The sequence below is a fragment of the Aythya ferina genome (genome assembly GCF_964211825.1).
Source record: "Aythya ferina genome assembly, chromosome: 2".
In the NCBI taxonomy this organism is placed as follows: Eukaryota; Metazoa; Chordata; class Aves; order Anseriformes; family Anatidae; genus Aythya; species Aythya ferina.
The window spans coordinates 41,469,309-41,493,815 of record NC_140297.1 but is presented as its reverse complement, the minus strand read 5'-3'; the positions used below and the strand labels follow the sequence as shown (position 1 = coordinate 41,493,815).

The 24,507-nt window shown below is 39.8% G+C and overlaps 1 protein-coding gene across 2 annotated transcripts in view; it reads right to left on the bottom strand.

The window, feature by feature from the left end:
- Positions 1–24,507, bottom strand: part of LRRC3B (leucine rich repeat containing 3B) — a 205,014-nt gene that overhangs the window by 107,732 nt on the left and 72,775 nt on the right. The window lies entirely within an intron of this gene.

Genomic DNA, 24,507 nt, shown 5'->3' with positions numbered 1-24,507 from the left:
GTCCAACTCCCACTTTTCTAGACTCTATATATTCACACAGAGAGCCAGCCAATGTCCCAAACAGTTTATTTTCTAGATAAAGTGGGTAAAGGTATTAATATTATTAATCAATTTCACAGATGAGGAATTTCAAAAGGGAAATTAAGGGACTTGACAAAGGCCAAATGGAAAATCCATGACAGAGCTAGAATTGAGCCCAAATATATCAAATACAGGACCTTAAATAAAAGCTTATTCTTTGTCTCTATGTTGGTAAAAGCTCTACTATCAGTAGAGCCTGCATACAGAAAAAAATATTTGTTTTCACTGCTACAGGGGGAAAGGAAAACTACAAAGAAAAAAGAAACAAATATTTTCTCTCTAGAGAGATCACAGTTATACTTATTAAGATCTGCCATCTTGACCTAACTCCTAGCAATTTTCTAACTGTTTTGGCACAGAGACAAGAATAATTATCAATAAAATATGTTATAGACAGCAAACAGAGTTATGTCTCCTAAAGCCACTTCACTACATGCATTACTGCTATGCTGTTACATATGCACATGTTCTGTGTGAATTCCCAAATGAGCGAGCAGGATATTTATGAAAGTTAGTAGAATTATATTTATCTTATAAACAACCTGCCTCTTGAGTGCTTACTAAGACATCATGTACACATAAATCATGGATCTCTATTAATTTAGATTTATAGTCAACATTAGGAGCCATCCTTCCAACTAGCTGTAGGCACTCACATATCATGAGCAATCTGTACTGTTAGAGCAGTAACAACAAAATTACAAAAGCCTGCATAGCTTATTTAAATGTATTCATTAAAAATTAAAAATAAACAAACAAACAAATAAATAAATAAACATTCCAGAGAACTCCCATCCCAGAAATATCAAGTATCCAAATAAAATAAATAAATAAATAAATAAATAAGCTTGCAGGGAAAACCTTACCATCCACTTCTTCTCATTTAAAATACATATCTTCAGGTAAAATGGCTCAGATGCATGGGCCAGAGTCTCTCCAGTAGATTATTTGAAACATTATGTGTTAAAACTAAGACCCTAAGCTCTAGCTGAGAACAAGGAGCAGCCTAGTCTGATCATGTTCTGAGGGTGAAAGGATGCCTCAGGAAATCGGTCTCTTTATGTAAACAGTATCAAAGCGAACACACCCATGACAATGACATCACTAATGACCCAGCCTTCAAAGCTATAGCAAAGCTGCAAATCTTAAATGAAATGTCTGTGATATTCATTCCAAGAACCTGTTAAAATACACAGATTTATCTGAAGTTAACTTCTTAACTATCAAACAACGATTCTGATTCTCCATGAGAGGACTGTTTGAATAGTCTGTAAGTAGGAGTTTTTGCAATGAAGAAAGACGGATCTTGTCTGGAAATCTTCAGGAATAACATGATGATTTATATTCTAAAGAAGTTTTTTGTTAGTACTACAAAAAATATTATTTCTAATTGCCTCACAGTATCTGCAAAGGGTATGTTTGACTGTACAACTGGGGTGAATACCATAACTCTCTTTCTCATTGCAGTTCTCCTTGCCCTGCTTCAGGAACGGTTCCTACCTTGAAGCATCCCCAGCCACCTAAGCCTATACTCCCACCATTCCACATGCATCGTTCATTCACATTTGCATTCAAATTGAAAGAGAGCTTGTTTTCCAGAGGTGAATTTTGTTTGTTTGTTTAATATATATACATGTATATTAACATATATAGTCACAGACTCACAGAATCACCTAGGTTGGAAGAGACCTCCAAGATCACCGAGTCCAACCTCTGACCTAACACTAACCAGTCCTCCACTAAACCATATCACTGAACTCTACATCTAAACGTCTTTCCAAGACCTCCAGGGATGGTGACTCTACCACTTCCCTGGGCAGCCCATTCCAATGCCCAACAACCCTTTTGGTAAAGAACTAACTTCTCCCCAATATCCAACCTAAACCTCCCCTGGTGCAACTTTAGCCCATTCTCCCCCTCCCCTTGGTGCTTCACCAGACAGCATCGCTGTCCTCACACCAAGAGGCCTGTCACTTGCCTCACTCTTCTGGTCTCCTTCCTGCTGCACCAGCTGGCAGTCAGAGGGCCGAGATGCTCAGCGAGTGGTGGGCTGGCTGCAGGGGGCCTGTGTTATAGGGCCCATGGGCAGTGGTGGCCACTGTGACCTCAGCAAGCCTCTGTGATGGAGTGGCCCACGCATGGCCAAAGGCGGCTGTGTCGGGAGCGGTCTGGAAGATGGAGGAGGGTTGGGGGGCTGAGGACCCCTTTTTTTGGGCTGGCTCCGCCGGGCCATTTGGCTTGCCAGAGAGAAAGGCTGCCCCTCGGCCACAGGGACTGCCCTGCACTTCCCATCCTGTGCCCTGGGTTTATTTTTAACACTGTGTTTTGGTATTTTTTCCACAGAAGTGAGAGTACCAGGCAACTACTAAAATACTGAAGCAACTTAAGGGAGAGCAAAATGGTCTCATGTTGGAAATGAAATACTGACAGTATTAGTGCTCCCCATTAGTTTTTTTTTTTTTTTATATATTTTTTTTTTTAAACCAGTTCGGGTTATTTCCATTAATGAGTGCATCATTACAATTCAGCATGTTTAAATCACAGTGTTGCTGAGGGTCCAAAATTTCATCAATGCTTTGTAAGAGAAGACTTCAAAGTGACCATATTTTCTTTATGGAAAGAAGCAATTTCAAGACATGAAATAACATACAATATTATAAATCAAAATGCTTTGCCTTTCAATTTTTATGCAGTGTTTCTCCTCAAAATAATTTCAGACTGGTATAAATGGCATTCAGCAGTGTTACAGTTAAAACATTACACTGCTACAAAAAGCAATGAAAATGGAGACTGTGGCAGAATGTTATCCCTGCCAGTCTGAGGAGATAACTTGACACCAGTCACTGGCCTTCAGAATTGTAACTGCAACTCCTGGAGACATAATCAGTCTTGCTTTAAACTAAACTAATCATTTCCTTAAAGTCTAACGAGAAGCCCAGATGCATAATGACACTCACAGTTCCACAAGTGCTCTGTCACTGCTACCCAAAGTTGTTGGCAGAAAGCTGTTTTGGATATGTCTATAGAAGCTACAGCCACATCTCACTATCTGGATTCCTCCCAGTACCACAGAACAATTCAGTCTCCTACTAGCCCAACATTTTATCTTTACAGAATCAAATTCCTGTCCTATTGTATTACTATTTTTGTTAAATTTGTAATTCTTCTGTGATATTTATTTAGGTCTTCCTTCTCTCTCTCTTTTTTTTTAATAATCCTTGAATTTGTCAAAAAAAAAAAAAAAAAAAAAAAAAAAAAAACTTATCTCCTCAGCCCACTAAGTGTTTCCCATCAGTTTACTCAACTGAATGATTTAACTCTCATTCACAGATTTTACTGCTCTCTTTCTGTTAAAAGGTGTGCTTCCTCTTAGGTTGTGGAAATGAACAGATTGAATGTTTATTATCTTAAAAAAAAAAAAAAAAAAAAAAAAAAAAACAATTGAAATGAAATCACATATTGCACAGAACTGCAACAAGAACAGTATGGTAGGAATAGCAGTCAGGTCCCTTTACCATTTCCAATATTTTTCAATTTGCAACTGTTACTACAGCCACAGTTTTGTTCCCTTTTATTTAAAGAGAAAATAGATGCAAATAAAACTCACAATAAGACCATTTCTGGCATCTGATATCAATCACTTCCCTTCTGAGAGTAAACAAGGCAGCAGCAAAACCATCTAGCCTGTTGTCCCAACAAAAAACAATCTGTTACTCTCCTTTGTTAATAGCTTGCCACCAGCTGCCTCTTACAGACCAAATACCAAGCAGGTCCCCAACTATCCACTCTGTTAATGCACATAATATTTGCACTTGAAAATGGTAATTTATCTGTTGGCCATATGTGGAATTGTCCTATTTTGCCTATCACATCTGGCCTTGCACATGTAAAGAGGGGCAAGAGCAATTTCGACAATACAGAATTAGAAATTACTCTGAAGAATGATAGCTAGCAATTCAAATTTTTTCCTCCAGAGATGCAACCTCACATGCCTAGAAGCATTGGCACAGCCTCTGGCAGGGAAGAAAGCATATATCTCCATCCTCCCAAGGCCAGTCTTCACAATTGAAGTATGCAGGTATTTAATAATCCCTTTAGTGACTGAGCCAAGTCTCTACTCTAAAAGAGCTTTATAAAACCCTAATTCTTCAATAATAAAGCTATCATAATGTACTGCATTTTCATGGAAGAAAAGAATAAAGTGAATTTCAGAACTCTTAATTCCCCCATTTGGGGGGCTCATAATAAGAAAGCAGTGTAGAATAATAAGAAATACACTACTGCAAAACTTGATACTCCAGGAAAAATTGAACTTTGCATTGAGAAAAAAAAAAAAAAAAAAAAAAAAAAAAAAGCAAAACCACCACCAAAAAAGCATGTATCATGTTATTAGTATGTATATTTCTCATTTAAGCCCTGAAAATCTCAGGGATAAAAGATCCTAACCAAGACATAAAAAGTTAAAAAGTTCCAGACATTATTGGTAGGATTCAGGTGTCTAGTATAATCTTAGACATCCATAGGAATACCACAAGCCTTCCAGCTGCCTCTCCAACACCCTCTAGCACCCTGCCCAAAGTTATATAGTACCAGCTACCTGTGAGGAGACAGCTGAATTCTCTGTTTAGGAATGGGAATTTTCAAATACCAGCAGAATACAGGGTGCTATGACTATTCTTCAACTCTTCTGCGGAAGAGAACTAGTTAAGTTTATGTTGGCTATAGTCCGAAGGAGTTAGAAAAGACACTCCCAGGACCTCCAGTGTATCCAGACATCAAGCTCCTTCAAGCAACTTTTCAGGGACTGCAGAGTCCTCTTCTTCAGGAGGAATTCAGTGTAGTGTTAGAGAAGGATATTCTCCTTCTTCCAATAAAAAGAACTTCCTTCTATTTATGGAATCTCGGTTTTGCATTTCACTTTGATCACAAACACCTTTTCCAGCCACTTCTGGAGGCTAAGAAATGACTCAAAGGAAATTTTTGATGTTGATCCTTCGCAGGCTGTCAGTCCAAACTGGGGTATTTTGAAAAACGCATGTGTGAGCACAAATGGACATTTGGTTGTGGGTGTGAATATCATTCTTTGCAATGCCTCTCTCCTCTTTTGAAACTATCTGACAAAGGACAGGCGCTCTTAATAATAACTCTTGTTGCCAACATCATTTTACACCTCTTCTATTTCAGGGTATGTGCAACACATCACTATTACACTGCTTGATGGATTTCAGAGTGGTTGCACTTTGGAAAAGAGGCAAAGGAAACAAAATCATTTTACTACCTTTCATTTGGATGCCAGAGGATATTTTGAGATATTTTGTAACCAGATAGTCTTAGAGTTTTCAATGAGGGAAAGAAAGAAAATAGATCTTCAATGAAATGTAAGGACTGAAATATCATTCAGGGTACTTTCATGCATCAGCTATGCCCATATGCACTGGTGATGGAAAAAAAAGTCATTAAAGAGATACGCCTGAACTGTCTCATAAAGTCTTTTTTTTTTTTTTTTTCTTTTTCTGTCCATACATTTCTTAAAATACTAACAGGATTTTAACAGAATTTTCACTGTGATTTCAATTCTCTTCAGCGGGGTAATTTGTACGACATTCTTTCAAGGCACCATCAGCTAAATAGCTATAACTTCTGGGTTTTAATGCATCCGAGAACACAATTGCATTCGTCACATTTCATGTTCTAGAAAGTAGGAGAAAAATATTTTCATTTGACAAATTAGGCACTGTCTCCTCAAAACAATCTAATATTTATAGACATTCTGACAGACTAATGAGTAGATAGAGACATTTACATTGAAGGACAAGTACTAGTTTCTAGATGAGAGAACAGAGCAATATGATAAAACATTAAAAGAAAGAAAAATATGTCATGTCGGTTCTGATTATACCATCTGACTGTGAGGAGAAAGTGAAGTAATTTGCTAGCCACATCTTACATAGACAATTCAGCAATCAAAAATGCTGTGAAAGTTTCACCAGAGCTTCACAAAATCTACACAAGTTAGATTTTTGGACTCTTTTGGTGATAGTTATATCTTATTGTTGCTAAGGGAAAGATACCTTTGAAATGGTCACTGAAAACAATCAGTACATCTTCAAAAATCCAGAATCCTTGGGTGAGGTCAATAGATGCTTTTATTTTAAACAGTAGCAAAAAAAAAGATACCCCATATCTTATCTGTGTGATGACCAGTTGTTCTCTTGCTACTTATACTCCTGAGCTGGCAGATAGGGACAGGGAGAAGAATGAAGCCCTCATAATCCATGAAAAAATGATTAGTGACCTGCCAAACCACTTAGACATACGCAAGTCTACAGGGCTAGCTGGGATCCACCTGAGGGTACAGAGGGAGCTGGTGGAAGTGCTCACCAAGTTGGTTTCCATAATTTACCAGCAGTTCTGGCTAGCAGGGAAGGTCCCAGTCAACTAGCAGCTAGAAAATGTAATGCCCATGTACAAAAAGGGCCAGAAAGAGGATCTAGAAAATTACAGGCATGTCAGTCTGACCTTGGTGCAGGGAAGCTCATGGAGAAGATTGAGTGCCATCACGCAGCACCTACAGGGCAATCAGGCAATCAGGCCCAGTCAGCATGGGTTTATCAAAGGCAGGCCCTGCTTGACAAACCTCATCTCCTGTAACAAGGTGACATTCTCAGTGGAAAGGCTGTGGATGTAGTCTACTTAGACTTCAGTAAGACTTTTGACGGTTTCCCACAGTGTTCTCCTGGAGAAACTGTCTGTTTGTGGCTTGAATGGGTGCACGCTTTACTGTGTTAAAAACTGGCTGGGTGGCTGGGCCCAAAGAGTCACGGTGAATGGAGTTAAATCCAGCTGGTGGCTAGTCACAAGTGGTGTCCCCCAGGGCTCAGTACTGGGGCCAACACCAAGTACCCAACACCAAGTTGGGTACAAATGTTGATCTGCCTGAGTGTAGGAGAGCTCTGCAGAGGGATCTGGATAGGCTGGACCAATGGGCTAAGGCCAGCTATATGAGGTTCAACAAGGCCAAGTGCCGGGTCCTGCACTTGGGGCACAACAACCCTATACAGCACTACAGGGAAGAGTGGCTGGAAAGCTGCCCAACGGAAGGAGACCTGGGGGTATTGGTTGATATCTGGCTGAATATAAGCCACCAGTGTGCTCAGGTGGCCAAGAAGGCCAACAGCACCCTGGCTTATATCAGAAATAGTGTGGCCAGCAGCACTAGGGAAGTGACTATCCTAGCATTAGGGTAGTGATTGGGCCCCTCACTACAATAACAATATCCAGGCCCTGAAGCATGTCCAAAGAAAGGCAATAAAGCTGGTGAAGGGTCTGGAGAACAAGTCTTAGGAGGGGCAAATGAAGGAGCTGGAGCTGTTTAGCCTGGAGAAAAGGAGGCTCAGGGGAGACCTTATCGTACTCTACAATTAATTACCTTAAAGGAGACTACAGCAAGGTGGGAATTGGTCTCTTCTCCCAAACACCAGGTGATAAGACAAGAGAAAATGGCCTATACTTGCACCAGGGGAGGTTTAGATTGGATATTAGGAAAAAAATCTTCACTGAAAGAGTTGTGAAGTATTGGAAGAGGCTACCCAGGGAAGTAGTTGAGTCATCATCCCTGGAAGTCTTCAAAAAAACATCTAGATGTAGTGCTTAGTGACATGGCTTAATGGTGGACTTGGCAGTGCTAGGTTAAAGGTTGGACTAGATGATCTTACAGTTCTTTTCCAACCTAAATGATTCTATGATTCTATGATTTTATTTTGTAGGAGAAATCGGACCTTATCGTTATTCAATCTTCAGCAGGCACAGTATTCCATGCCCCTCTCATACACATTTATACTGTCATCATCAACAGGAAAATTGTTATAATGGAGAGTGTAAGAAGAGCCCATTTAATTATAGAACAAAACCCCAAAACCTGTCATCTAATCAGTAGTAAATAAATAATGGAATATGCAAAAGTCTGGCAGGGTACTGTGGGAATTAAGGCACCAGTACGCTTACGTGAGAGGTGAGCTTGAGCAACTTTTCTGTTGGCATGTCTTTTATGAACTCTAACAAAGTGAAAATAATTTCATAAAGAGTATGTTTATAAGATGCACTGGAGACCCTGGATGTGAATAAACAGACTTGCTAAGAAGGACATAAAGATAGTAGCTTAGGTATTTGGTCTGCAGGGATCCTGAAGGGTTTTGATGAGCACCATAAATAGGAGTTTCTGTCATAGAGGTTATTCAGCTGTTTAAAGGCTTTTTAAGGAACCTTGTTTAACAAAGACAGAAATCACAGCTTCGTAAGAATAGCTAGCCAATATTAGGACAGATATAAAAATACAACACGGAGCAGTCTTTGAGGACTCTTCTGCAATCCTTACTTGCACTGAGTTGCACTTATTCTTTCAAGGAGGTTGCAGTGGGACAAACTTAATAAAAAAACAGTTGTAGAAGTATGCTTAATAGCACAATACTATAAAATACTATAGGTGCCTCCCTCTTGATTTAGGGCAACTGGCTTCAGTTTCCTACAAAGTGGAGAGAATGAATTAGGAGTGTAACTACCAAGATGAGGCAGAGCCATTATTCCTTCTTCTTGATTTCTGCTTGGGGGCTAAACAACATACTAAAGTTGTTGCTTAGTTTTCAGCATGTAAGAAGCCCCAAACAAGAAAACAGAACCATTCCCTCAGAGGCATAGCACTTCTTAAACACTTTGCTGAATGGGGGGGGCTATGGAGATAGAGGTGATAACAGCGACAGTGGTGGCTGGGTTTGCTAAGGTGATTTGCTTTTACTCCTGCAGCAGAAGGGAGATGTATATGGTACAGTCAGGTCTCAGAGTAGATCAGCACTTTAACGCAGTCCAGATATCATCCTTCTGCTTCCCAGAATAGAAAGTAATTTTATCTTAATGTCAGGATAGGGGATTGCTCATATAACACAAACACACAAGCATATCAAAATAATACAGCAATTATTTGCTATCAATTAGCAAGACAGGTATTGCACAGGCAATGCTTTCCCCATGAGTATCATAGGCCAGAAGAACATGGGATATCCTTGGGGGGGACACAGGAGCTAACACCAGACCACCCCTCCACAAGCCTATGGAACAAGTGTTGTATTTAGGGATGGACCTGTCCTTTCTACATTTGTTTCCCCCCCAAAAAAAATCCTCCTACAGACTTGCTCTCAAAGTATCCCCAAGAATCAGTGTCTCTGGAGTTGTCTTTAATGGAGCCCTCACTTTCTTGTACTAGTGTCTAGGGAGTTTTTCCAGTCTTTACCACTATACAAACAGCCCCACCATAACTTTTGAGTTACTGGAGTAGTAAGTCATTTTCCTTTTACTCTTCCCATAATTTTCTTTAGTAGAGTTTCCTGAAAATAATACAAACATCTTTCAAAGGATTACTAAATTAATACCCAATCTGACATTATCTATTTAGCTATTTTCCCATACTTTATTCTCTCTGCTTGTTTACATCTAACTCTTATCTTTCTAATATGGCGCTGTGACCTACTTCTCAAGCACAGGCTCTACCACTACAGCTCCTCTAATTAGACCTTATCTGTTAACTCAGATAGGATTTATGGTAGAATATTCTTAAGCTACTCAAACATCTCTGTAGATGACAGAGATAAATTACTGGCTTCCACTTCCATTGGCTATACAATAGAGTTATCTATGATTAAATTTCCAGGACAAATGAAGCTTGGTATGAACACCTCTGAGATTTTGCCAATTTAAAATATGAGTGAAAGAGAAAGAGAGTGCAGTATTGCTGAAAAGGAGCAACCTTACCCAGGGACAGCATCCCATCCTGGAGGTAAAATGTTCCAGGAACATGAACTGATACTAGCTTCTTCCTCACTCACTGGATCTTTACAAATAATCTGTATTTGATATCCAGGATGCCCCCATCTGTTAAATTTTGGATTTTATATCCATGCTGCTGTTGATATAGCTGTGTAGTAAAACAGACTTCAGGCTCATGTAAATATTACAGTGAATAAGTTATGGGAGTTACAGTGACTTTCTACAATGGAGGGTGCTGGAGATCTGAGGAAGAGGTAGGACATCATTCTGGGCATAGTCCAGTCCTGCCGTCACAGCTAGTTGTTACAAAGATGCCACAGATATATTAAAGGAGAACATGATGCTAGGTTAAGGGCGATGCAGGTGCTGGCTTCGGCAGCAAAGATTCCTTCCAGCTGCAAAACTGAAAACTCCTCCAAAGTTAGCCTCCAACTTTTATTTGATTGTTTCTCTGCATTTTGAAAATCCACATCTCTACTCTTTTTTTTGTCCAAATTTCTTTTTTTTTTTCAGCTTGATACATATTTTATTTTTACTACATCCTTCAAAAGATTGGAAAATTGATCAGAAGACCAAGTCAGAAAAAAGAGATGGCTACAATGAGTCTTGCTGTTCTGTGGACAGAAAAGCTGGCCTTTCTCCAGAGAAGGGTAAAAAAAGATAAAAGAGAGAAAAAAAAGAGAGAAAAAAAAAAGTTGCACGAATAAAAGATACCATAAATATAGGGTCTGTGGTAAAATATACTGCTGGTAGAGAAAAGATGAGGGCAACCCCCTCCTCCTCCCATTCAAAATCTCATTAGTTCCCAGACCATCAAGTTGTGGTACTGCGTGCATCAGCCTAAAATGCAGCCTGTCTAAAGCTATATTTCCAACCCTGACTGCTGTTCTCAGTTCTCGGTTCACGTGAAGGGGGATGAATAGATTTGGAGATTAACTGGATTAACTGTGAATGCTTTCCTTCCCTCTATCTTTGAGGATTTTCGTGTTTTCTTTTTCACATATTCTCTTGAAACCCAGAAAAAAAATAGTGAAATAACATATACAGTGGAAGTGTAAATCACATGACTTGAAGTTTTATACATAGTAATGTCTCAACAGAAACTTCACACAATAGTAAATGACTTTATCCTCAGGCTAAACATCAGTTTAAAAAAAATGTCATTTTTCCTTAGGCCTACAGGTAGGGTCACCTGGATCACTGTCCTTGTGATTACAGGAGTGTTCTGGATGGAAAACCTAGTTTCCATGCATTTGGCTTTGTGCCTAGAAGTTATCCCATTTCATCAAAATCTCTGAAGTCAAGACAAATTGCACAACTGTAAGTGGGACCACGTGAATTTGCTTTTCTGGTACAAAACAAAAGCACAGTCATTACACTCCATAGATAATCATCTCATATTCCATTTCAAACACAAAGCACTTGAAACTAAGGTCAAATGCCATGTTCTGATTATAAAAACACAGGCAATGACTAACCTAATAATTGGACTTTTTACAGTTTTAATTAAACATCTAGCACATAACAATAGAACATGCTATTTTCAATCTGTACTTGGGCACATATTTGTAGAAGGAACCCCTAGTGCAAAAGTTAAGCCTGGAAAGCTATATGTCATCAGCTCCAGTGTTTTCCAATATTGTTGTTGACCTTGAGTAATTCATCTCCTCTGACAATACAAAACGTATATAAGCTATGAGCTCCATAAAAGTATCTGCATCTTTATTTCTATCAAAATCTCCAGAACCTGTGCAATTTTTTTTTAAATACCATGAGTGTTCAAAAACACATCTTTGCAAAATTATTTGGCAAAAAAAAGGGAGCTAGTATGTACCTCAGTTTTTATGTTCAAAATAGAAGGGTTTCTCAGAGCAGTCTCCCCTGTTTCTGCATACATCTCTTCTAGTTTGAATAAAGACAGGTTATCTCATTCAGAAATCCAACTTAAAGTCCTGCCATTATCACATACATAAAGCATCACACATAAAGCACCCCAAAGGTAACTAACTGTCATTCTGGACCAAACACTGCTATTGCTTAACTGCACATGGTATTCAGTTCTGTCCCCACAGGGAGCTAGCAGTTGCTGAGGGCATTTTACAGCAGTTTATTAAATTCTGAAGAAAATGAATTTGCAAAGTGTTCTTTCCCCTGCATGAAATAACAATCTTAAGCAGAGATGAGGCAGGCATCTTACTCTTCTTTGGTCCCCTTAAGCTAATTTTAGTATCTTTATAAAAATTTATCGTTGTTTAAGAATTATGATCACTGCCTACCATGGGGTAACTTTGGCTGCTGGTAGATCTATTCCTAGATCTAGACGTATCAGGAGAACCGACCTGGTTATTGTAAACTTTACCCTGACCTTGCATGTTTTGTGTGAATTCTCATCATTTAGAATTTCTGTTACTCTCTGCAGCTGAAACAAGATGCACTGGAAACTCATGAGACTATGTATGCTTCCCTTCAGTTTCAAGCCAGCAAGGAAGAACAAAAAGATTCCACTGTGAGCATTATACCATACAGTTTCATATCCATTACTCCATATGGATAAAAATAATACATATGTATTTATAGAAAGATACTGGTGATGGTTATTAATGATACAGTCAAGTGACACACAATCTGACTGTCACCCTTGGTCTCAACAGAATCCAAAATCAAACAAATTCTGTGAATATTTTAAGTATTTTAAATCACTGTTTAACACAGAATTAAGAACTGTTGGCTGGACAGATACAATGTTTGGAACGTCTTGTTTCATTTTCTAGGTAGTAACCTTATTGTCAACTCTTACAGGAGTCAAAGTAATATGACAGATGGAACTGGTGGTGAAAAAAGTAAGGATTCACAAGCAGTCTGACAGAAATGAGACATTTCAACAGAAAGTCAGCTCATTATAGCAGAAAGCAGGTGAGAAAAAAAAAAAAAAAAAAAAAAAGACGAGGTTCATGACAAGGCTGAGAACAGGAAATTTGGTGCAGAATAAGAGGAAACAATTGACTTCTTCTGTAAGAGCATAGGAGGATAACTTGCACATTTATTTCTGGAAGCTATTGTTAAATGTATTAAAGGTAGCTGTGCAGATAATTAAAGAGAGTCCAACCCAGAATGCCACCAGAACAGCTAAGCCGGCTGCATAAAGATCCGGTTAGTTTGTGTAGAACTGCTTATGGGAAAGCAGTCAAAGCTACCCAAATATGGCTCGATCTTAGCATTAAGGTTACTAAAATTGAAAATCTAAGAACTCTGCATTTTGCTAGTTCTCTGCTGTTCTTGGGAAACAAGCAAACAAACAAACAAAAAAAAACCCTTACAGTTCTTTGCACTTCTAACGATGAAAACATAAAATGACTTTCATATGTATGAAAGCACTAATGGAGACAGCAGAAGGGGGATGCACACTAACACCAAAAGATGCATACCACGCATCAGAAAGATGATGGCAGACAAACATTAGATGACAGTAACTTTCAATTCTTAAATTTATTTAATTCCTCAAAATGATATATTGCTGTCTGCTTATATTCCACAGTGGCCTCATACCAACATATACTTCTTGTTTTCCAACTCCTTTCAAACCCCATGGCATTCTATCTAACAGCACTGATGCCCCTATGGACTTATTCAACCGTACTGCATTTTCAAACTCTACTTTTATTTTGCTTTTTTTTTTTTTCTCCTTTCTCTCTCCTCTTTTTTTTTTTTCTTTTTTTTTTTTCTTTTTTTTTTTTTTTCCCACTCAGAAGACAGATCTAAGAGCCTGCATTTTTCTATTCTGAATGAAGAACTCAATTTCCACACAAACCATTTCTCAGGCTGAAGTTCTTATTCACTTCAGTAGCTGCGCTAAGTATAAAACAGAAGATCAAAGCGAGAGGGTCAGTACAGCAAGCTAAAGAAGTAGCTCTGAGTTCAGTTCACAGGGATGGCACTACCAGACCTGGACTGGCCCACCCAGAAAAGCAGAGCGTTGCTGCCCTTTGACCATGACATTACAGTGAAACATTTTAGTAAACCCCTGATATTATTTTAGAAGATGTGCAACTGTGTCACAGTGGACTGATGTGAGCCAGAACATACGCTGAAAAATATGGAGTCAGACGCTCCTACCTCCAGTGAATATCTTAGGGATTTGCTTTGTTAAAAATACAAGACTATGCTTCTTACAGTAAAGGAATAATAGAGAAAAGAATAGCAAATAATTTGTGGACCAAGGTCATTTTGTGCTTTCTCTCGCCCCAAGACAAGATCAACAACTGCATCTATGTTACTTTGACTGGTAGGATGCAGGCAATGATGCTTTTATGAATCAGTCCATGAGAAGCTCTGCTCATGTTTGGTTATTTTCTTACCCCAAAACTAAAAAATAAAAAATAAAAAAAAAATCACCTAATATCTTATTGAATGCTTTCAGCTTCAGCTTTCAAAACTTAGGTTTACTAATGTCTTTTTGCTGATGAACACAGGAGCAATCTGCACGTGTTATCAATTGCTTGTACCTTATTTTGGATAAGCAAAAATTTGGAGACCCTTTACTCTCCTGCTACATTACTTGTTAGGAGAACAAGCATTCCTGTAGCCCTTTCTACTTTTCCAACAAACTTTTTGAAGTGAGGCTGCAGCTCTCCAACATTGGTCTCTGGTCCCACACACCAAGGGAGCCTGCCCACCCTCATCCAAGTCAGCCAACTCCTTGATGTTGATGACATATCTGAGGATAGCAGAAAATAGACTAAGATATTTTATAGCCATATTTTTGCAGCAGAAAGAAGCGTCTCATGACTACATTTTGTTATGCTACCACCTCGAACTCCAGGTCTTCCTGCATTTGTTATAACTCCATCAGAATTGAGTAACAGGCTTGACTGAGGGGTGCATTAGTTGGTACTTTTCAGGTCAGCCTGACCCTTTGCAAAGAGGTGTGATGCTGACCTTGGTCAGCCCTTGAGAAAGCAATGCAGTGGTGTCACCTGGTAGTGTACCGCTGTGAGGAAATCTTCCCTTCGAAAGTCCATGGCTCAGCCAGACAGTTAACCTTGCTTCCTCTCAAGAAGAAACCTCTCATTATTGTCACTTGTACAGGTTAAAGCTGATGCACGCAGCAGCACAGTTCCCCTGTCACTATGGCTGCACCGAGTGACCCAGTGACACAGAGGTGTAGCAAGCTGCTGTGAGCAGAATGAGCAGAGCTCACCTGGGAAAGGGTGAAAGAAAGGATGAGAAGCAAATACTGCATCGCTCCCTGCAATGCCGCTTAGTGAAACAGTGAAGCCTCGAGTCCCCTGGCCCAAGCAATACTCTCACTAAAAGTGGCATCGTTCCCTTTCAAATTTTGTGCCTTTGCTGTTAGATGAAACATCTCTCAGGGTTATCCTTTGCTTCCCCCGGTCAGGTGTCAGAGTGATTCCCTGATGGTATCTGAGGCAGCACTAAAGGACTCCTGGCATTAAAGGAAAGGGAAGCAGAAAATGATGCCTGCCCTTTCTTTCTGCTTCCTCTCTCTCCAGTTTCTTTATCCTCCTGCACTTTCCTGTGCTCACGGTGTCCTTCATTTCACTTCCCAGCTGGAGATTTCCCTTCCCCACTGTCTGACATGAATTGAGACTGTTGGCCTCTGAAATAAAAGCAAAATTAACTGCTCAACATTTTAGGGATTATTTTGGTGCTCTTGGGACTGTAGAAAATACCCTCTTCCAAAACAGGGCTTTCAGTGAGTCCCTGAGCCCTGCTCCAGGAATAGTAAATGCCTTGAAGTCTGGATACCAGGTTCACTGTCAGAGGTAACTAAATCTGACTGTCAGCTAAATGCTTCCCATTGATCTGGAGATAAATGAGTGTAACATCAAAATGAAGTATTTTTTGTGTTTGCTTCCCCTATCTGCCTCTTCTGTAAAGAAGCGGAATGAGTTTAGCATATTTGGTACAGTTTCATAGGGCACACAAGAATATGTCATCAACTTTTGGCAAAAGGCACATCTTACAGGGGACTTTCAGGTCTTTCTAATGTTGAAGTTACTGATAAATTGTTTTATGCAAGATGGATCCTAAAATGAGAGCAGAATGACTTACGACTTCATACAGAATAAACTATCCAGCTCTTTCCAGTCAGCCTGTCACTGAACATCTTCCTCTGACAGACCCTACATCACAGCCTGTGACTTCCTTGAGGCAGTTTTGTCAGAAGATTTTCCCCAGGGGATTTGTAGGTAGAGTTTAACTGCACATCTACATATGAACAACACCTGCTCTTCAGACTCCATCTGCAAACACAGCTTGTTTGTACAAAAGGTGGGCAAAATATTAGAAAGAAGGCACTACAAGCACATGTAAATAAGATACATAGACCTCATAACCTAGCTGAAAATTAACTCAGTGTCAATTGGCTACCCTCAATTCTGCTGCTGTTGCTACTTCTGACAGTGGCAGGGTGAAGAGGAGATTTGAATAACTTGTTTTCTGGCTTCAGAAAAATCTAATTAAGACCCTACTGCAGAATGATCTTATTTGCTAGGAATTATTTTTTTTTGTGAGCAGTGCCAAGTGTACTGTATGGTTGCCTTCTTTTATAGCTGCAATGCTGAAGCACTAAAAGAAGCAATGAAAATTTTGTGCTACAAAATAAAGGAGTCGATTTGACTTTGACTTTCTTTCTTACGCAGCACAGCTTCAAAAATTAAGGTTTTGGTTTCCTGGAGAAATTTGAAAAATGAAAGTAATACCTGTATTATTAAAATAGGTTTTTAAAGTCCATTTCAATGTTGTCTGAATTAAATAGGGATAGCAGATAGACATTTGAATACATGACTGAAATTTTGCCATCTTCACTTTTTTAGTAGGTTTCTGTCCAAGCTTCTCTCCACACATATGACAGTGCTAAGCAGGTTATTAGCAGCATAAGGATCATTCAGTGAATTTTACCTCCTTTTATTTTTTTACATACAAAATACGTAAAAATCACATGCTCAGATTGTTTGTTTGTTTGGTTTTTAAACAGATTTTTTTGGGGGGTGAACATCTTCAGGTTAAAACTTATCTCTAAGCAGATTCTAGAAGAAACCATAAATAGAACTTTGATGTTTTTATATTTAGTTGGCCTGGGAATATGTTCATGTGGCAACCAGCTTTATCACAATTCACAGTCACATATGTAACTAATGCATCAGCACATCATGGAGCAGAATTTTAAAGTAAATCATTACCCTTGTAATTCAGACCATGCCTTTAGCTGTACTAGTCACCCAGGCCAAGAACATATGCAACGTTGTGTGATCTGAGTGGCTCACCAAGCCTTGCACAAACTACAAAAGGATAACTACAACGAGCAATGGAGCATGGCACCGAGATCCCTTCTCACGTCCCAGCAGGGCTCCTTCAAGCTGGAAGGAGATGGCTGCGGAATAAGTAATGTGAATACACGGCTTCGGGGACCTGCACTAGCTTTGTTTCATGACATCGTACTGTGCCATATTGACACAGCTGACTGCTTGAAGGCAGCTTGGGGATTTCTTACACAGTGCTGCATTGCACCATGGAATCATGATTGTACTGTGTACTATGACTCAAAAAGGGCAAAGAGAGAATATTCACACTGGGGTTTTATTTTCTGTGGTTAAATCTAATTTATACACACCTACACATATATATAAAATACCTTAAACTTGGTCATTTAAATGTAAAAAGCTAAAGCAGGCAAATAAAATACCAATACTACCAATTCCTGATACACACACTCACACACAAAATCTTAATTAGAAGTGTCTATACTTGTAAATTGCTACTAATTTCAGCTCCGAGAAAACACACAAATATGTTATCATTTGGCGTAAGTGGGCTTTCTGGAGATGTTTTGCATTCGTGGCTTAAAAACGGCAGCTCTGATTTTTGTACTTAGAGTGGAGCAGACTAATTGGTCTTGTCAGACATGACTTAGTTATGAATTACAGGACTTCACATTGGTTATTTACAGTTGCAAATCGAAGAGGATGACGTTTCCCTTTCCTAGGAAATGGACTATTCCTTTGTGAAGTGCATGAAGAGCTGCTTCTGTTTTCAAATCAAGCCATATGTACGTATGAGAGAATCATTCTTAGAAGACAATTTATTGCCTTCTGCTGTTTCCTCAAGAAGTCTGCCAGGGCACAGGATGGTCCCTGCAGCCGAGGGGCAGCCTTTCTCTCTGGCAAGCCAAATAGCCTGGGGATCCAGCCCAAAAAAAGGGGCCCTCACCTCCCAACCCTCCTCCATCTTCCAGGCCGCTCCCGACACAGCCACCTTTGGCCACACATGGGCCACTCCATCACAGAGGCTTGCTGAGGTCACAGTGGCCACCACTGCCCATGGGCCCTATAACACAGGCCCCCTGCAGCTGGCCTACCACTCGCTGAGCATCTCGGCCCTCTGACTGCCAGCTGGTGCGGCAGGAAGGAGGCCAGAAGAGCGAGGCGAGCAGCGGGCCTCTTGGTGTGAGGACAGCGATGCCGTCTGGTGAAGCACCAAGAAGTAACGCACCTGAGCAGAAGGAGAGGTGTCGTGGGTGGAGGGATGGCACCGGTGGCACAAGAGACACCAGTGCCCGAGGGACCTCTGGTGCCCAGCCCACAGAAGTGGATCCACCTCTGCCCAAACAGACCTGGGACTACTGCGTCATGTCTTTGTGCTCTGCCATCCAAGAGCACCAACAGCATCACAGGAGTGCCCGGTGAGCCCCCTACTCGTTGCTCAGGCTCCATTGCAAGCATTAGCTTGGAGCTGCCAAACACCGTGGACATCCTGCAGGCTTGCCTGCAAGATGTCCTGGTAATAAACAACTCTTGCCAATTCTCAGGGGTTGTGTGAGTGCTTCTTTTTTGAGGAGCGGGGGGATGGGGGTAGAGGAGAAAGGGGAAACCAGAGGGGGAAGGAGGGAGGGAAAGAATGGGCTAAAGTTGCACCAGGGGAGGTTTAGGTTGGATATTACAAAAAAGCTTCTTTACCGAAAGGGTTGTTAGGCATTGGAATGGGCTGTCCAGGGAAGTGGTTGAGTCACTATCCCTGGAGGTCTTGAAAAGACATTTAGATGTAGAGCTCAGTGATATGGTTTAGTGGAGGACTTGTTAGCTTTAGGTCAGAGGTTGGACTCGATGATCTTGGAGGTTTCTTCCAACCTAGGTGATTCTGTGATTCTGTGAACAAATGTGTACTTTCTTCAGGCATCAGACATACTTAATCTATAATTTTAATTAAAACTAGATGAAGATCAAAGATGAAGACTCCCTTCCCATTCAGTACTACTTGTATTTCCCTATACATAGATATGCATCTGAAATCATCTGTGTTTTCCATCCATGAAGATTATCTTTGTCGTAGAAGGTTAGAATTCCTCTCTCCTAACTTTAGATTGCTAAATGGAGACTGTTGGTCTAACCTTGCATAACCAAGTTTTGCTCCATCTGTAATCAAACACCAGCAATGGAGCCTTTCGGAAGGTAGACCATCCACCCCATCTGAGGTGCCCAACTTTGGGACAGAAAGATTTCCCTTTGGGAGGATAAAGGACAACCACTTACAGCCTATTGCTTAAAATCAGGAAAGATGAATCCTACCCAAGAAGTTCACAGACACCAAGGAGCCATATATGTCTTAAGCTACTGTTTACATTAACAGTCAACCATGTCCAACAGTTTGTTGACTACAAGATAAAATGAAGTGAGGCGAAATGTGACCAGGAGGTAAAAATGGAGTATAAACAAGTTACAAACAAATATGTCTGCATCTAAGGTTTTTGTTGTTGTTGTTTTAAGCGAATGTTGATTTCTGATGCCAAAGGTTAAGTGGTAGGGTAAAAAAAGGGGAAAATGCTGGCCTTTCCTGGACTAAGCCCCACTGAAGATTTAGGCTGTTTAGGTTCCTCTTTTTCACACTCAAAAGCTAAATTGCTCAAGAAAAAAAAAATACTGGTCAATGAAAATGCACCAAAGCAACACCCTTGCAGCTAATGACTGCAAGTAGACATCAACACAAGACCCCCTTTGCCACCTGCTCAGATCAGGAGCATGCTTATCCTGCTGACAGAGAAAATCCTCTAGTATGACAGTATGACAGGGCCCTTGACCACATCAACAGGATGGGTTGCAATTGCTGTCCTTTTTCTTTTCAGCAAGATAGCTTCTCACAAGCTTTCTGGCAGACAATCAAAGCACTGTGTAAATGATGCTTCAAGGGAGAGGTCTGAGGCACCCGGGAGATTATGGGAAAAACACAACACCCAACTCATTTGTTCATCAGTGGGGAAGGGAGAAACCTTCTTCTGCTGGTCCATATAGACACCACACTTGTTTATATAGAGGAATTCTATTTATACTTGGTCACTCCCAGAACTCCACAGCTATGGATAGCAGAAGACATGCTGCATTTGACCCTATTTTTCATAGTTCTCTTTCGTAAGATGACAGTGTATGGGATAAGATTTTTCACAATTAGTTTCGGCCCTCAGGTTACTTGTTGTTGGGTTGTTGTTTTTAAGCTTAAGCCAAACAGTGCAAAACATTTTGTTGCCTAGATATTTTTTTTTCCTCTGAGCAGGAGCCAGATATAGCAGTTGGGACCCTGCACCAGGAGTCACTTAACATGAGTTCTCCTCAGAAGTAAATTCTGAGGGCTAATAGCAATGGTTTGGGCTTACTGACAAACAATTTCTCAGTGTTTCCTTCTGAGTTGCCACAATTTAGAATCCAGCAATACATGTAAGCAGTTCCAGCTATTTTTGTAGCAAAACTTTTCTTCAAGTTTTCTTTTTACTTGTTGTAACCTGTTTTTTCACGCAGCTGAAAAGATCTGTTTGACAAAACAGGACAAGAACAAACAAACAGACAAGGATTGAGGAAAATGGAAGACTTTAGAGAAGGAAGATTATCAGTTGTAAACTTTTTGATAAAAGTTGTCCAAAATTTAAAACTCTGTGAAGCATTAGTCACTTCCACATTCAACTTCATTATTTCTCTACAATTCTTCATGGCTGAGGCTTAGCTTATCCTTGTGTCTGTCTCCTTTTAGGACACTTTTCCAAATCATGAACAGCATTTTAGAAGTAGGTTTCATCCAAAGTTCCTCTCCCTCTTTGCACTTTCAATTTGATCTAAAATACTCTTAGCTGAAAATACTCTATAAAAGTCTCAATCACAGAATGATTGGCATTAGCTTTCTTAAGTGTAAGATTAAGTTGTTTGAAATTTCCTTCCCTAAGGGTCTGTGGGAAATCCATCTTCTGAATTGTCTTGGAGCTGCAACACCTAAAAGCCTGGACTGATGCTGCCCTGGATAGGCAAAATACAACATAAAGCTGGATTTCATTAGAATATCATCGGATCAAAATGCATCTAATTAATATATTAAGTTTGACAAACTGACATTTTCTTCTTTAAAAACAAGACAGAACTATCTTTTCCTTCTGTCCACCCCCACCCTGCATCTCTAGTAATTATTGTGGGGCTTTGGATATCAGCTAAAGAGCTACACCCATGTTGAAAAACTGCCATTTATGCAAGCAGTTTTGTACATCAGAATTTTTCTAGTGCCTCATACAAATTTAGTTCTCACTCTTCCACTGCTTAATTTCCTTAACAGCCTCTTATGATGGATATGCCAATGAAATTAAAGTTAAGAACTTCAGAGCAGATTTTGTTGCTATTTTTCTAAAAGACTCAAGAACATTTGGAGATCCTGCGATGTAGTAAAATAAGAGTACAGCTGTTCCACAATTGAAACCCATGATTAAAGAAATACAAATATATTTAATTTTCCAATAGCCCGATTTTTATTACTAATTTCTAATCTAGGCATCTGACTTAAATACCAGTCCTGAATATACTCCATGCTGACAAGGCAGTAGGTTTTGGGCTGTGTTGAGATTTCCTATACAACCAAGCACAAGAACCACAGAGGCAGTGCCTAAGTGGAGAAAGATGAACATAAAGAGGACAATATGAAACTAATACATTGCTTCTCCAATTTTGATACTCCAAGGACATACTACAGCCCCAGATCATCAAATTAAGAGAATCTACTTACATTTTGGCTGTTTATGCCACCCCTTTAATAACCTTAAGCTTCAGCCATTTTGGAGCCAGCTAATGGTTTATTCAACTTCTACTGAAACCAAGACAGACTGTCTGTACATTTTCTGTAGCTGTACACTTTTGACTAGGAGCAGCCTGGGAGGGACTGGCTGCACAGACTGTGATTATCTAACATGTCTTAGTTCTTTATCTCCAGCAAGCAAAAGAAAAGGACAATAGAGAGCCTGAGGATCTTCAGGACTCAGAGACAAAAGTTTTCTTTGTACACCAAATACCTTCTGCAGTCGTCTATGATCTAGAAGGAAAACCTCCTACTTGTGTCAGAAGCACTCATATATATTGGTGAATTGTTTTATCAGGGTTGCACCTCTTGACCTTTGAAGTTACAAATAACTGAATCTTGCAATTACGGAAGACAGTACCAGCTCACCTACAACTGCTTGTTTTATAGCACGCATCAGCTAAAAGTATTTTTAGATCAAATTGAAAGTGCAGTGAAAGCCTGAAGCTGACCAGAATCATAATGCAATGGAAAACCTCACATGGACACCTGTTCTGAAGTGATTCCTGGCTCAGTTGGCAGATCAAAGTGTCAGCTACTGCTGGTAAGCTCAGCTAAGCCCCTGGAATTCTGGATGCTTTGCAGATCCCAAACTTCTTAACACGGGAGTATCACTTATCACAGTATCTTTTGGGTCTCCTGAAAGTAACTGATGAAATTTCACAGCATGTAAACGGGGATATCTTAGGAATGAGCTTTGCATTCCTCTCCCCAAGCCTGCATGCTCCTTCTCACAGGCTCATTTCCTAATTACCGAGTGAAGTAAATTTAAGAGTAAATTGAATTGTTTCTCTTATTTTGAGTTTCTCTTTGGTTTCTCTTACCTTCCCCAAAAAATAATGAAATGAAAGCTAGAATAAATGCAGACAGATCGGTAGATTGAGTAAAATTTATCTGCAGTGTAATTTCTCTGTCTCTCTCTTTCTGTCATGTATGCATACATTATTTGCTTCTTGATGACAAGGCTGACCAGGGTTCTGATCAGCCACGTCGCCAGTATTGACAATGACAAATCCTTTTCATAGCTCAGAAGAATCTGAAATAAATTCTCTCAAGAAACTGGCAGACATTCTCCTCTTTGCCCTGTCACTCATGGTGAAGGCTGAAAGGCTGATTTGAAATTAAGTAGGGGCATTCTGGAATGGAAAATGTCTCATTTGATGGGGAATAAGTTAAGACTATAAAGTGTATTTAATTCCTTCTCTTTCCTCCTTCAATTTTAATTAGGATTAAAATGTCTCTGGAAGATATTTTTGGTTTCCTTTCATTTTCATACATAATAAAAGAGCTTAGCTGTTTTGTATTAGCCTAAACAATAACAGAGAATTAACTACTGGAAATAAAATTGGTGGAATGCAAAAAAATTCCAACAGAAAAATCCATAGCTCCTCTAATCTCCCCATCCCCAAAACATATGCATGTCAAAAGATAGGGGAAATAGGAGGGAGGGAACCACCACCAAAAAAAAATAATGCACACACACATACACCTTCCTCCCCCTATATCCATATATGTGGATATTATATCCACAGCCTCTCTCAGAAGCATATTTTCATTTGATTGTAAGAGAGCTCTGCTTCTGATGTAAATGGCAAGTGAAATGGATGGCAAGAAGCAGAAGCTCTTTTCCTCCTAGGGCAAGTTTTGGATGGCCAGAGCCTCTCAAGGCATTGTGGACTGTGTTCAGCACTTCTTGGAACTAGGTACACACTTCACCTCTCAATAAAATCTGATGATTTCTAAAGAAAGAAGATGGCATGAAGAAGAACAAAGTTCAACCTCAAACCAAAGTTCACAGTTTTTCTCATACAATCATTCAGATAAGGGTGGCAGAGAGAGAGAAGTTACATTTTCTGTTCCTCTTCTAACAGATTCTGCCTGACCATTAACTTTCTTCACAGTACGCGGGTCCAGTCCCCCAGCTTTGGGCCACAGCCTTGAACTAGAAAGCAGCAATGTTGGATTCTAGGAGCTGTGGAATGAACCACAAGCAACCACAAGCCCATCTTCACACAGTGAGCTACTAGAGCTACAATGAAATGGGAGTGTTAAACAGATGAAAGAAGAAAGGAAAAAGAAAGGCTTGGAAAAAGCAGTATATGGTCATGTAAGGAACTAATTTTATTATAAACCTGTGGGAGTGGATCCCCTTCACAGGAACATCACTGGGTCATTTCAGCAGATGAATGCCTTGAAACAGTCAGTACAATGAAGGCTGTAAAACAGCAGGGGCAGAGAGAACTCTTTGGTCCTTTCAAAGACAGAGGGGTTTCCAAACGTTCTTGGGACACCTTCACATTTGAGGGGATCCAATAAACTTTTTTGTCAAGATGAGTCCACCACATCAGGTTTGTAGTATCTGATGATGTGCTTTGATGCAGGATACTAAACTAAAAACAGGAGTCTACTCCAACATGACAAGTTCTGTGTTCCTCTAGATTTATCATTTTAATAAGTGAGATTAACTTCTCAAAACATATTTTCTAGGATTTG